The sequence below is a fragment of the Rana temporaria genome, chromosome 7, assembly GCF_905171775.1.
Source record: "Rana temporaria chromosome 7, aRanTem1.1, whole genome shotgun sequence".
Lineage (NCBI taxonomy): Eukaryota > Metazoa > Chordata > Amphibia > Anura > Ranidae > Rana > Rana temporaria.
In genome coordinates, this window is record NC_053495.1 from 143,876,032 (window position 1) to 143,890,216 (window position 14,185).

General features: G+C 44.3%; 1 protein-coding gene across 2 annotated transcripts in view; it reads right to left on the reverse strand.

The window, feature by feature from the left end:
• The window catches only part of LRRC8B (leucine rich repeat containing 8 VRAC subunit B), a 48,348-nt gene that overhangs the window by 20,296 nt on the left and 13,867 nt on the right, over positions 1-14,185 (reverse strand). The window lies entirely within an intron of this gene.

The following is a 14,185-nucleotide window of genomic DNA, read 5'->3' on the forward strand; positions in this document are numbered from 1 at the left end:
ATTGTAGAGAAGTGCAATCACAAATGTTTTCTGACGCACAAAGTGCTGCACACAAACGTCTTAATGACCACATTTAGCAACTCTCTTAGGAAACCTGTACTGAAAGGACTATTCTTTCTGGAGCATTTAGAGAAAGTGAAAAAGAGATGGCATGCTTTTAGCGACGACGGTGAAAGCTGCCCACTTTTTTTAGGGTGCTCACCTTTAAAGAGGATCAATCATTAACCACTTGTGCTCTTGAAGATTTTACCTCTTTCATGACCAGGCCATTTTTTTTTTCGCACTGCCCTAATTTAAAGGGGTTGTAAAGGTCAAAAAACTATTTTTTTTCCTAAATAGCTTCCTTTACCTTAGTGCAGTCCTCCTTCACTTACCTCATCCTTCAATTTTGCTTTTAAATGTCCTTATTTCTTCTGAGAAATCCTCACTTCCTGTTCTTCTGTCTGTAACTCCACACAGTAATGCAAGGCTTTCTCCCTGGTGTGGAGTGTCATGCTCGCCCCCTCCCTTGGGCTAGAGGAAAGTCAGGATGCCCACTAACACACAGCTCCTTTCTCTATCTGCAACGTAGAGAGCGTCCTGACTCTCCTGTAGTCCAAGGGAGGGGGCGAGCACGACACTCCACACCAGGGAGAAAGCATTGCAAAACTGAGAATCACAGCGGTAAAAAAGAGAATAAGTTCTAATTTTTTTGCTCGCCGTTTTCCTGTCGTGAAAACTGCTATGGAGCATACACATGGACGGTTTTTCCGACCAAAAGCAAATGTGGCAGTTTTCCAGACCAAAAGTGGGGAAAACCGATCGTGTGTACGAGGCATACGACTGGGATGCCATTAAAGTTCATGTGGGTGTAAAGGCAGGTGTCCCAATACTTTTGGTAATATAGAGTGAACAGGCCCTCAGCAGTCCACAAAAAACACCAATCTGCTACAGATTTAAATCTTTATCAGTCCACTAAAAAAAAAAAAAAAAAAATAGGTCATCAGATTTAGCGAGGAAAAACTTTTGCCAGACCTTTTCTAGAAAACATGTTCTGACCAATCAGTTCTGCAGAGCCAGAAAGATACGGCTGCGTCCTTCTGGATAATATCACTGATACATTTCAGATTTGTGTGAGCCAAGATGCTCTGGGAAGAGATGAAACATGGAAACAATCGACATGATCCCACGGGAAAGATGTCTCAGTGTTTTGTCTGAGGAAAACAAATGTTTATAGCAATCCTGCAGTAGCCTGACAAGCTGCTATATACAGGATCAGTGAATGCTACATGCTGTATGATAGATTTCTATATAGGCCACAAATCCTGATCTCCTCATAGCTAACCCTTACCTTACAATAATATGTCATTGTCAATGTTTCTGCATATATTAACAGAATTACGCAATAAAGAATTCAGTGTGAATGGAGCCAACATGGACAGTTTGTAATTTGTATACTTTTTGTGGATACTAAATACCCCCCCAAAAAAAAAAAAGAAAAAAAGGGTCAAGTTCCCTCACAGGGGACGGTAAATGAGTGGAAATTTCCCTGGTGATTACGACACCAACTGCAATAAAAAAAAGCAAACAACAAAGCTTCTAACTCTTCCCAGCTAGCTTCCCAAGCCAATTCTGATACTTCTCTCAATTTTTTTTCTTTTTTATTAGACACGCAAACATTATATTTTTTCTGAAAGCAAAGGCCTGGGATTTTAGTGAACACAAATACAATATAATACATATAGCTAGATTCAGAAAGAGTTAGGCCGGCGTATCAGTAGATACGCCGACCTAACTCGGAATCTGCGTCGTCCTAAGTTTAAGTGTATTCTCAAACTGAGATACACTTAAACCTAGCTAAGATACGACAGCCTGCGCCGTCGTATCTTAGGGTGCAATATTTAGGCTGGCCGCTAGGTGGCGCTTCCATTGAGGTCGGCGTAGAACAGGGATATGCAATTAGCGGACCTCCAGCTGTTGCAGAACTACAAGTCCCATGAGGCATAGCGAGACTGACAGCCACAAGCATGACACCCAGAGGCAGAGGCATGATGGAACTTGTAGTTTTGCAACAGCTGGAGGTCCACTAATTGCATATCCCTGGCGTAGAATATGTAAATCACTAGTTAAGCCTATTCACGAACGTACGTGCGCCCGTCGCAGTAAAGATACGCCATTTACGTAAGGCATTTTCAGGCGTAAAGTTATTCTATCAAATAGCTGGACTAGTAATGTTAAGTATGGCCGTCGTTCCCGCGTCGAAATGTAAAAATTTTACATCGTTTGCGTAAGTCGTCCGTGAATAGGGCTGGACGTAATTTACGTCCACGTCGAAACCAATACGTCCTTGCGGCGTACTTTGCCGCAATGCACACTGGGATATGTACACGGACGGCGCATGCACCGTTCGTAAAAAACGTCAATCACGTCAGGTCACCCCCCATTAACATGAAACACGCCCCCTCAGCCTAATTTGAATTAGGCGCGCTTAGGCCGGCCACATTTACGCTACGCCGCCGTAAGTTAGGAGGCAAGTACTTTGTGAATACAGTACTTGCCTATCTAACTTAAGGCGGCGTAGCGTAAATACGATACGCTACGCCGCCTTAAAGATGCAGCGGTCTACTTGAATCTAGCTAATAATGTTTTTATAAAATATAAAAAGATAATGTTACGCTGAGTAAATAAATACCTAACATGTCACGCTCTAAAATTGCGCACGCCTGTGGAATGGCGACAAACTACGACATTTAAAAATCTACACAGATGACACTTTAAAAGCCTTTACAGTTTACCAGTCTAGAGTTACACAGGAGGTCTGGTGTTAAGCCCTGTACACACGACCGGGATTCGCATCGGTATAAAGTCCGCCAGGAATACCGAGAACTTACTCGGTAAGTTTCCCCGTGTACACACGGCTGGGTTTCCCTTTGAGAAAAATGCGGGGAGAGCTTTGGCCGGGAAAACTGGCGGGTTTAAAACCGCTGGGAATCCAGGCGTGAAAATAGAGAGCAGGTTCTGTATTTTCCCGCCGGGATTCCCAGCAGTTTTCCTGTTGGGAAAACTGCGAGGAAGCATACACACGCCCGGTTGTCCCGGCCAAAATCTCTCCTGACAGTTTTCGTGGCAGGAAAACTGGTCTTGCGTACGAGGCTTTAGAATAAATGCTCTCGTTATGATGTTTGTGGCGATACCTCACATGCGTGATGTGATCATCGTTTACTGTACATATTCATGTGTACATATGCAGTCAAGTAATTGCCAGACCATTTTTTACTGAGTCTACTGACCGGAATGGTACAAGCCGATTGGAGAAAAGCCAATGTAACACCAATATTCAACCGGTTCCCGACTGGCTCACACAGATACTGAGGCAGAATGGCTCCCCTGGGCGAAATCCCGTATGTGTACGTCCTTCCCTTATTCAGCCACCAAAGGGTGTGTGCGTGTGCATGAGCGCCAGCACAGGGATTTGCGCATGTAAACACACAAATTCCTGTGCTGTCAGGGCAGAGGAGACATGTCGTTTGTTCCTACTAAGTAGGAACAACGATGTCTCCTCACCTAGTAAGTCACATCCCCATACAGTTAGAACACGCTGAGGGAACACAATTTAACCCCTTGATCGCCCCTTAGTGTTAACCCCTTTCCTGTCAGTGACAATTACACAGTAATCAGTACATTTTTATAGCTCTGATCGCTGTATAAGTGTCAGTGGTCCCAAAAAATGTGTCAAAAGTTGCTGATCTGTCTGCTGCAATACCACAAAAAAATAATAATCGCAAATCACTGCCATTACTAGTAAAATATATATATATATATATATATATATATATATATATATATATATATATATATATATATATACACCGCTCCTAAAACGCCCCTGCCCATTGAAATCAATGGGCAGCGCCGCCAGTGCTTTTAACCCTTTTTCGGCCCTTAGCAGGGGTGAAAATCCAACGCCCGCCCCAGTGTGAAAGTGCCCTTAACCCTTTGATCGCTCCCTAGTGTTAACCCCTTCTCTGCCAGTGACATTTATACAGTAATCAATGTCAATGGTCCCAAAAAAGTGTCGCTGATCACCGACATTACTAGTAAACAAAAAAAAGAATTATAATAAAAAAATGCAATAAATCTATCCCCTATTTTGTAGACGCTATAACTTTTGCACAAACCAAACAATATACGCTTATTGTGAATTATTTTTTTTTTAACAACGATTTGTAGAAGAATACATATCGGCCTAAACTGATGAAGACTTTTTTTTTTTAAATACAATTTGGGTATTTTTATTATAGCAAAAGGAAAAAAATATATATTTTTTTCAAAATTGTCAGGGTTTTTTTGTTTATAGCGCAAAAAAATTAAAAACAAAAAACACAGAGGTAATCAAATACCACCAAAAAAAAAGCTCTATTTGTGGGGAAAAAAGGACGTCAATTTTGTTTGGTGTACAACGTCGCACGACCACGAAATTGTCAGTTAAAGCAACACAGTGCCGTATCGCACTGGCTCCACCTCCTGAAACTCCTCCTCTCAGTGCCTCTGTTGTTTAGAAGGCAGGCTCTGTTAAATGTGTGACACAGCAATGCCTACTTACAAGGCAGATGTAGAAAATCCAAGAACTTTATTGGGACTATCTTTAAAAAAAAATCACAACTGCACAAAGACAAAAGCAGTGTTGACGCGTTTCACACTAAAGAGCACTTGGTCATAACTACTGTAAGTGCTCTTTAGTGTGCAACACATCAATGCTGGTTTTGTCTTTTTGCAATTGTGATGTTTTTTTAACCACTTAACGCCCGCCGCACGACTATTTACGTCCGCAAAATGGCACGGACAGGCAGATGGGCATATATATACGTCCTTGCCTTTCCGCGGGTCGGGGGTCCGATCGGGACCCCACCGCTGCGTGCGGCTTACCTCGGGGAGCGATCGCTCCCCGGAGCTGAAGAATGGGGAGAGCCGTATGTAAACACGGCTTCCCCGTGCTTCACTGTGGCGGCGCATCGATCGTGTCATCCCCTTTATAGGGGAGACACAATCGATGACATTAGACCTACAGCCACACCCCCCTACTGTTGTAAACACACACTAGGTGAAGCCTAACACGTTCAGCGCCCCCTGTGGTTAACTCCCAAACTGCAACTGTCATTTTCACAATAAACAATGCAATTTAAATGCATAATTTTTGCTGTGAAAAGACAATGGTCCCAAAAATGTGTCAAAATTGTCCGAAGTGTCCGCCATAATGTCACAGTCACGAAAAAAAATCGCTGATCGCCGCCATTAGCAGTAAAAAGAAAGAAATTTTATAAAAATGCAATAAAAATATCCCCTATTTTGTAAACGCTATAAATCTTGCGCAAACCAATCGATAAACGCTTATTGCGATTTTTTTTTAACAAAAATAGGTAGAAGAATACGTATTGGCCTAAACTGAGGAAAAAAAATAGTATATATGTTTTTGGGGGATATTTATTACAGCAAAAAGTTAAAAATATTGCATTTTCTTCAAAATTGTCGCTCTATTTTTGTTTATAGCGCAAAAAATAAAAACCACAGAGGTGATCAAATACCACCAAAAGAAATCTCTATTTGTGGGGAAAAAAGGACGCCAATTTTGTTTGGGAGCCACGTCGCACGACCGCGCAATTGTCTGTTAAAGCGACGCAGTGCCGAATCGCAAAACCTGGCCTGGGCATTTAGCTGCCTAAAGGTCCGGGGCTTAAGTGGTTAAGGACGGATAGGGCCAATAATGTTCTTGGATTTTCTACATATTAGTGTGCGATCATCCACTTCCTTTCCTCTAAGTTTACTTGCAACGATTCAGACCTGCACCTGTTGTGGAATTTACAGGGGGCTATATTGAAGTGGACCGACCTGTATATTCCTATTTTCACCATAGATATGATTTAATGCAGTCATTTGAGGAAGCTTCTGGCGCATATCCAGATAGACAAGTCCCTGCTCTGTATCATACGCACACCAGGCAATATGTCCTTCCCACAATTTATATCCATCTTTGGGTAACATCAGCAATTAAGTCACTTCTGATGCCATTTTAAAGAGCAACCTGGAAAGCGAATTTTTTTAAGCCTGGAGGATCATCTGTTTTGTACTTTGCTGAGAAGCTACACTGAGATGGTTTTTGGCAACGACCATTTCATATCTCAGCTATTTATTTAGCACAGCGTCTTCGGACTATTTAAGTGGAGTAAAACCATCAGACTCAACAGCAGTCCCTGCAGATGGTCCAAGAGAAATTATAAATCACTAACTAAATGCTGGAGAATCTGACAGTACCCTAATCTATGAGCACCGATTATATAAATAAAGTTATAATTAGCAAACTGAATTACCGAAACATATAGTCTAAAAGTGGAACTGAAATATTACTTTTAAAATAAATACTATAAAACATTTGCAGAGATTAACCACAGACTAAACGCACCATCTCACAGCATAGCTACTTTCAAACTTCTCCGACCATAAAGTCCATCTGAATTCACAATGTTTTGACATGTAAAGATGGTGAATGGCTTTATATAAACATTCTTTCTAGGGCTGTGGAAATTAAAGATTAATTCCTAGATTAATCGTTAATTTTTTTGATCAATCAAAATTCTTTTAATCGGTACTAGTGGTGCAACGGATCATAAATGATCCGTGATCCGAACAGGTTACCATATGTGGATCGGCACACCACGTGATCCGCAAAGCTCCGCTGTTGCATCGGCCATAGGAAAGGCTGCGGCTTCGGCCTAGCTTCCGGAGCGGCGGCCATCTTGGTCCACCCGGCGGCAGCCTAGGTGAGTCTAGAGCCACGCGCTGACGTCATCGCCTGGCCTCAACTGATCGTGTTAGGCCGACTTCTTTGGTAAGACTAAGCAAGCACTAATCTTCCTATACAGTGGGGGAGATGTGGACCATATTACAGTGGGGAGATGTCTGTGGATATTACAGTGGGGAGATGTCTGTGGATATTACAGTGGGGAAGATGTCTGTGGATATTACAGTGGGGAGATTGTGGATATTACAGTGGGGAAGATGTCTGTGGATATTACAGTGGGGAAGATGTCTGTGGATATTACAGTGGGGAAGATGTCTGTGGATATTACAGTGGGGAAGATGTCTGTGGATATTACAGTGGGGAAGATGTCTGTGGATATTACAGTGGGGAAGATGTCTGTGGATATTACAGTGGGGAGATGTCTGTGGATATTACAGTGGGGAGATGTCTGTGGATATTACAGTGGGGAGATGTCTGTGGATATTACAGTGGGGGAGAGGTCTGTGGATATTACAGTGGGGGAGAGGTCTGTGGATATTACAGTGGGGGAGAGGTCTGTGGATATTACAGTGGGGAGATGTTTGTGGATATTACAGTTGGGGTGATTGTGGATATTACAGTGGGGAGATGTCTGTGGATATTACAGTGGGGGAGAGGTCTGTGGATATTACAGTGGGGGAGAGGTCTGTGGATATTACAGTGGGGGAGAGGTCTGTGGATATTACAGTGGGGAGATGTTTGTGGATATTACAGTTGGGGTGATTGTGGATATTACAGTGGGGGAGATATCTGTGGATATTACAGTGGGGACTATATATGGTGGTGATCCGAAAAATATATGTGCGTTATAATATCGAAATTAGTCGATTAATCGATTAAAAAAAAATTACTAGTGGTGCAACGGATCATAAATGATCCGTGATCCGAACGGGTTACCATATGTGGATCGGCACACCACGTGATCCGCAGAGCTCCGCTGTTGCATCGGCCATAGGAAAGGCTGCGGCTTCGGCCTAGCTTCCGGAGCGGCGGCCATCTTGGTCCACCCGGCGGCAGCCTAGGTGAGTCTAGAGCCACGCGCTGACGTCATCGCCCGGCCTCAACTGATCGTGTTAGGCCGACTTCTTTGGTAAGACTAAGCAAGCACTAATCTTCCTATACAGTGGGGGAGATGTGGACCATATTACAGTGGGGAGATGTCTGTGGATATTACAGTGGGGAGATGTCTGTGGATATTACAGTGGGGAGATGTCTGTGGATATTACAGTGGGGAGATGTCTGTGGATATTACAGTGGGGAAGATGTCTGTGGATATTACAGTGGGGAGATTGTGGATATTACAGTGGGGAAGATGTCTGTGGATATTACAGTGGGGAAGATGTCTGTGGATATTACAGTGGGGAGATGTCTGTGGATATTACAGTGGGGAGATGTCTGTGGATATTACAGTGGGGAGATGTCTGTGGATATTACAGTGGGGGAGAGGTCTGTGGATATTACAGTGGGGGAGAGGTCTGTGGATATTACAGTGGGGGAGAGGTCTGTGGATATTACAGTGGGGAGATGTTTGTGGATATTACAGTTGGGGTGATTGTGGATATTACAGTGGGGGAGATATCTGTGGATATTACAGTGGGGACTATATATGGTGGTGATCCGAAAAATATATGTGCGTTATAATATCGAAATTAGTCGATTAATCGATTAAAAAAAAATTACTAGTGGTGCAACGGATCATAAATGATCCGTGATCCGAACGGGTTACCATATGTGGATCGGCACACCACGTGATCCGCAGAGCTCCGCTGTTGCATCGGCCATAGGAAAGGCTGCGGCTTCGGCCTAGCTTCCGGAGCGGCGGCCATCTTGGTCCACCCGGCGGCAGCCTAGGTGAGTCTAGAGCCACGCGCTGACGTCATCGCCCGGCCTCAACTGATCGTGTTAGGCCGACTTCTTTGGTAAGACTAAGCAAGCACTAATCTTCCTATACAGTGGGGGAGATGTGGACCATATTACAGTGGGGAGATGTCTGTGGATATTACAGTGGGGAGATGTCTGTGGATATTACAGTGGGGAGATGTCTGTGGATATTACAGTGGGGAGATGTCTGTGGATATTACAGTGGGGAAGATGTCTGTGGATATTACAGTGGGGAGATTGTGGATATTACAGTGGGGAAGATGTCTGTGGATATTACAGTGGGGAAGATGTCTGTGGATATTACAGTGGGGAGATGTCTGTGGATATTACAGTGGGGAGATGTCTGTGGATATTACAGTGGGGAGATGTCTGTGGATATTACAGTGGGGGAGAGGTCTGTGGATATTACAGTGGGGGAGAGGTCTGTGGATATTACAGTGGGGGAGAGGTCTGTGGATATTACAGTGGGGAGATGTTTGTGGATATTACAGTTGGGGTGATTGTGGATATTACAGTGGGGAGATGTCTGTGGATATTACAGTGGGGGAGAGGTCTGTGGATATTACAGTGGGGGAGAGGTCTGTGGATATTACAGTGGGGGAGAGGTCTGTGGATATTACAGTTGGGGTGATTGTGGATATTACAGTGGGGGAGATATCTGTGGATATTACAGTGGGGACTATATATGGTGGTGATCCGAAAAATATATGTGCGTTATAATATCGAAATTAGTCGATTAATCGATTAAAAAAAAATTGATTAATTGAACACAAACATTTTAATCAGTAACAGCCCTAATTCTTTCCAAAACTGTCTTTAGAATGGCCGTAACACAACAAAAAATTAGGTTTTCATTGCAGAAATGAATGCAGTGCTGCAGGACTGGGTATATGAATGTGCATCCAGTGCACTAGACAGGAAGTGCTCATGGGGTAAAATGAAGGAAGGAATGAATGAATAAAGGTAGTGAGATAACATCACTTATGCCGCGTACACATGGCCGTTTTTCACGATGTGAATTTTTTTTTTATAAATGTCATTAAAAACGATCGTGTGTGGGCTCCAAAGCATTTTTCGCAATGTGAAAAATGGGCATTAAAAATTTAGAACATGCTCTAAATTTTCACGTCGTTTTTCACGTTGTCGTTTTTTTTACGCCATAAAAAATGGTCGTGTGTAGGCTTTAACGACGTGAAAAAAATGTGCATGCTCAGAAGCAAGTTATGAGACGGGAGCGCTCGTTCTGGTAAAACTAGCATTCGTAATGGAGATAGCACATTTGTCACGCTGTAACATACTGAAAAGCATGAATCGTCTCTCACCAAACTTTTACCAACACGAAATCAGCAAAAGGGTGGCACCATCCGAATGGAACTTCCCATTTATAGTGCCGTCGTACGCGTTGTACGTCACCGCACTTTGCTTGAGCATTTTTTTTCACGATTGTGTGTAGGCAAGGCAGGCTTAACAAGAATCAAGTTGAAAACAACGTTGTTTTTTCTAGACCATTAAAAATGGTCATGTGTACGCGGCATTAGATCCCTTTCACACTGGGGTGGTTTTCATGTGCTTTACAGCTAAAAATAGCCTCTGCAAAGCACCTGAAAAACGCCTCCCATTCATTGCAGTGTGACCTTTCACACTGGGGCGGTGCACTTGTGGGACGTTATGAAAAGTCCTGCAAGCAGCATCTTTGGGGCGGGTTGGGAGTATTTGCCTGTATTTAGCGCTCCCAAAATGCCCTGCCCATTGCAATGAATGGGCAGCACTTTTAGAGCGCTGTAAAAGCGCTGCAAAACTTGAGTTTTTAACACTTTTTATTGGATTAAAAGCGCCCCACTAGCGGCCTGAAAAGCGGTGGAAAAGCATTGCTTAAACTGCGCCGCTAAAGCGAGCGGTGCCTTGACGCTAACGGCAGTCGCTTTCAGTGTGAAAGCAGCCTTACAAAACAATAACCATTGGTTATCAACTGCGGTAAAAAAAAAAAGTCAGGAAATGCCTTCTGAAGTCTGCATTACATACGCCTGACCCTGCACTCTGCGTTACTTAACCATACTCTCAGAGGCATCTGTTTACATCACGTGATCAGCTGTGATTGGCTGACAGCTGATCACGTGGTAAGGGGTCGGGATCGGCCCCTTACTCCGATCTGTGATCAGCCAAGTCTCATGAACTTGCTGATCACAGAGCGTGCTGCCCGAGCTCCACAGGGAGCACATGCACAGGAGGAAGTACATGAACACCCTCCCAGCAATTTAGGCCTGTGCTGTAGCCGTCTTTTGGCTATAGCACGGACGGGAAGAGGTTAAAGTAGAACTATAGGCAAAACCTTTTTTTTTTTTCATTTTGGATAGAGTAATGCCCTGTACACACGATCGTACCTTTGTCCGACCGGAGGAAAAGAGAACATGTTCTCTATGTAATCTCCGAAGGAATTCATCTGAATTTCCGATGGAATTTCTCCGATGGGGCATACACACGGTCGGAATTTCCAGGGGAAAAAGTCTGTCTGACTTTTTCCATCAGAAATTACGATCGTGTGTACGAGGCATTAGGGAAGGTTATAACCCCTGTGTCCCATTGTCGAGATTTCTCTGAAAATTAAGGGAACACCTTGAGGACCCCCTGGTCACCAGAACTTGTGTCCCCATTGGAAGATTTCCCCCCTGTTACTTTTCTGGGGGGGGGGGGGGACACAACCCAAAAATTTTAACTTTCAATGATCACGAAACAGGACAAATTAAGAGCATGAACCTCCTGAATGGGGGCACAGAAAGCAATAAAAACTGATAAGCATTCTAATCCCTCTCCACTCTTTCCAAAAAACAAAGTTTTGCCTTTAGTTATACTTTAAAGAGGGGGTTCACCCTATACATTTTTTTTTCTAGCATTAAATTAAGCATAGTAGCTCGAGCTACAGTATGCCTTTATTTATTTTTTTTGCCCCGTACTCACTGTTTAATCCTATAGTGAAGATTCCGACTCCCCGCGGGGAATGGGCGTTCCTATCCAGAGGGAAGATGATTGACGGCCGGCTCTGGCGCGTCACGCTTCTCCGGAAATAGCCGAAATAGGACTTGGCTCTTCACGGCGCCTGCGCATAAGTCTGTGCGGAGGCGCCGTATAGCGCCGTGAAGAGCCGAGACCTACTCCGGCTATCTTCGGGGAGCGTGACGTGCCATATCCGGCCGTCAATCATCTTCCCTCTGGATAGGAACGCCCATTCCCCGCGGGGAGTCGGAATCTTCACTATAGGATTAAACAGTGAGTACGGGGCAAAAAAAATAAATAAAGGCATACTGTAGCTCGAGCTACTATGCTTAATTTAATGCTAGAATGTTGTCATTGAGGGTGAACCACCGCTTTAAGTCGGCCATACATAGGTCGAAATTCAGCAGGAACCAGACAAATTTTGATGCATGTATGGGCAAGGCTGGTTGTACACAAGTCTAACTATCGATTGACTGGAGTACAACTAGCCAGTTTGCGGTTGCCGACAGTGCCGATGAGTGTATTTAGACGGCAGGAAAATATCCCTGCTGTCAGAATACCAAATAGTACAGCAGGAGAGATGTGGATGGAGGAATCAAGTTATTCTTTTGTTCAACAAGCAGGTTGAACAAAAGAAAACAACCTGTGTATTGCCAGCCCTACTCCTGACCCCTGCACTTTGTGTTACTTACCCCTAACCCTATACTTTGCATTACTTACCCCTAAACTCTGTATTACTTGCTCCATACTCCTGCACTCTGCATTACTTATACATGATCCCTGCATCACGTACCTCTAATCCTGAACTCTATATTTCTTACCTCTGATCCCAGTGCTCTGCATCATTTACACTTGACCCCTGCACTCTGCATTACTTACACCAGTGCTCTGTGTTACTAACCCATGCACTCTGTGTTACTTACTCCTGACCCCTGAACTCTGCATTGCATTATCCTAAACCCTGCACTCTGCGCTACATACTACCATACCTCCCAACATTTTGAGGTGGAAATGAGGGACACCCATTAGCAAAAGTATGTAGGCATAGGACAAACCCCCTGCCAGGCCCCCTTAAAGAAGAATTACACTAAAAACCCACAAGTGCTCTTTTTTTGTATCACTACTATTCCTTTATACTGGCTTTTAAAATTTACAAATGCAGCAATTTAGATTTTGAAAGAAAGGTTTAGCACTGGGAAATACTTTTTGAACAGTGGCGGCTCGTCTATTAGAGGGGGACTGGCACTGTCCCCACCCCCCATCCATGCATCCTGTCCTCTAATCTACATATAGGGGGCCAGACTATGGATTCCAATGTTTTTTTTTTTTGAAGCATGTGATTGGAGGCAGAGGCTCGAAGAGGCTTCAAAAAAAGGGTGGGCTCGGGGCGCAGAGCACTGTGCCCCAATCCCACCCAGTTGTGTGACGATAGTGAATTAATATTTGCTATTTTCACACTAAATCTCTTCCCCGCCAATCAGGATTCCCGATTGGCCAAAATGTCAGGTGATCCTATTGGACACCTAGCACCTAGGAGGAGAGAGGAGATGCACGGCGGCTTGCACGGCAGAAGCCGCCACGCTGGAGGAGAAGACACCGGAGCCGCTGCCCACAGCCCGCCACCTAGATGGGGTTCACCGTGCTTGAGGACACTGAAACCGGAGCCGCAGCCTGAAACCTAGATGGGGTTCACCGTGCTTGAGGACACTGGAACCGGAGCTGCAGCCTGACACCTAGATGGGGTTCATCGTGCTTGAGGACACTGGAGCTGCAGCCTGACACCTAGATGGGGTTCACCGTGCTTGAGGACACTGGAACCGGAGCCACAGCCCGCCACCTTGATGGGGTCTGCCGCGCTGGAGGAGAGGACACCTGAGCAGCTGCCCACAGCCCACCACCAAGATGGGGTAAGTGTTGGAACGACCAGCAGACAGCGGGTGGGGGTGGGATGGATTAGTGCTTCCGGCCGCCCGGGGGTGGGGTGGTTGTTTGTCGACCCCCCAAAAAAAAAAAACACCAGCCGTCACTGTTTTTGAAAGATAAAAAGTGCATTTTATACATAACTATATAAGTCAGACCAACATGAGGGACAAATGAGGAAGAAAGAAGGACTTTGTTCAAAACCAGTGACAGTCCCTCAAAATCAGAGACAGTTGGGAGCCATGTACCCCTGAACTCTGCATTACGTACAACTGCACCCTGAGTGCATAAAACTTTCCTTACGTATTAATAAATCCTTGCTATGTTATCCCATAAAAAAAAAATAAGTATATGCTTTGATCTCTTCCATGTTGTTCAGGTAGATCTCCACCTCTCCAGGGTAGCCTACCCCTGACTTAGAGCTTACAGCTGTCTTTTTTGCCCCCTTATAACAGTACTGTGTCCAATCACCAAACAGCAGAGCTGTCACATGCTAGTAATGGGAGTGAGTTACGTGGTAATTGATACCCAGAAGTACTTGCAAAAGCAAAGCACGGGTTTGTTTAAACTGTGAAGTAA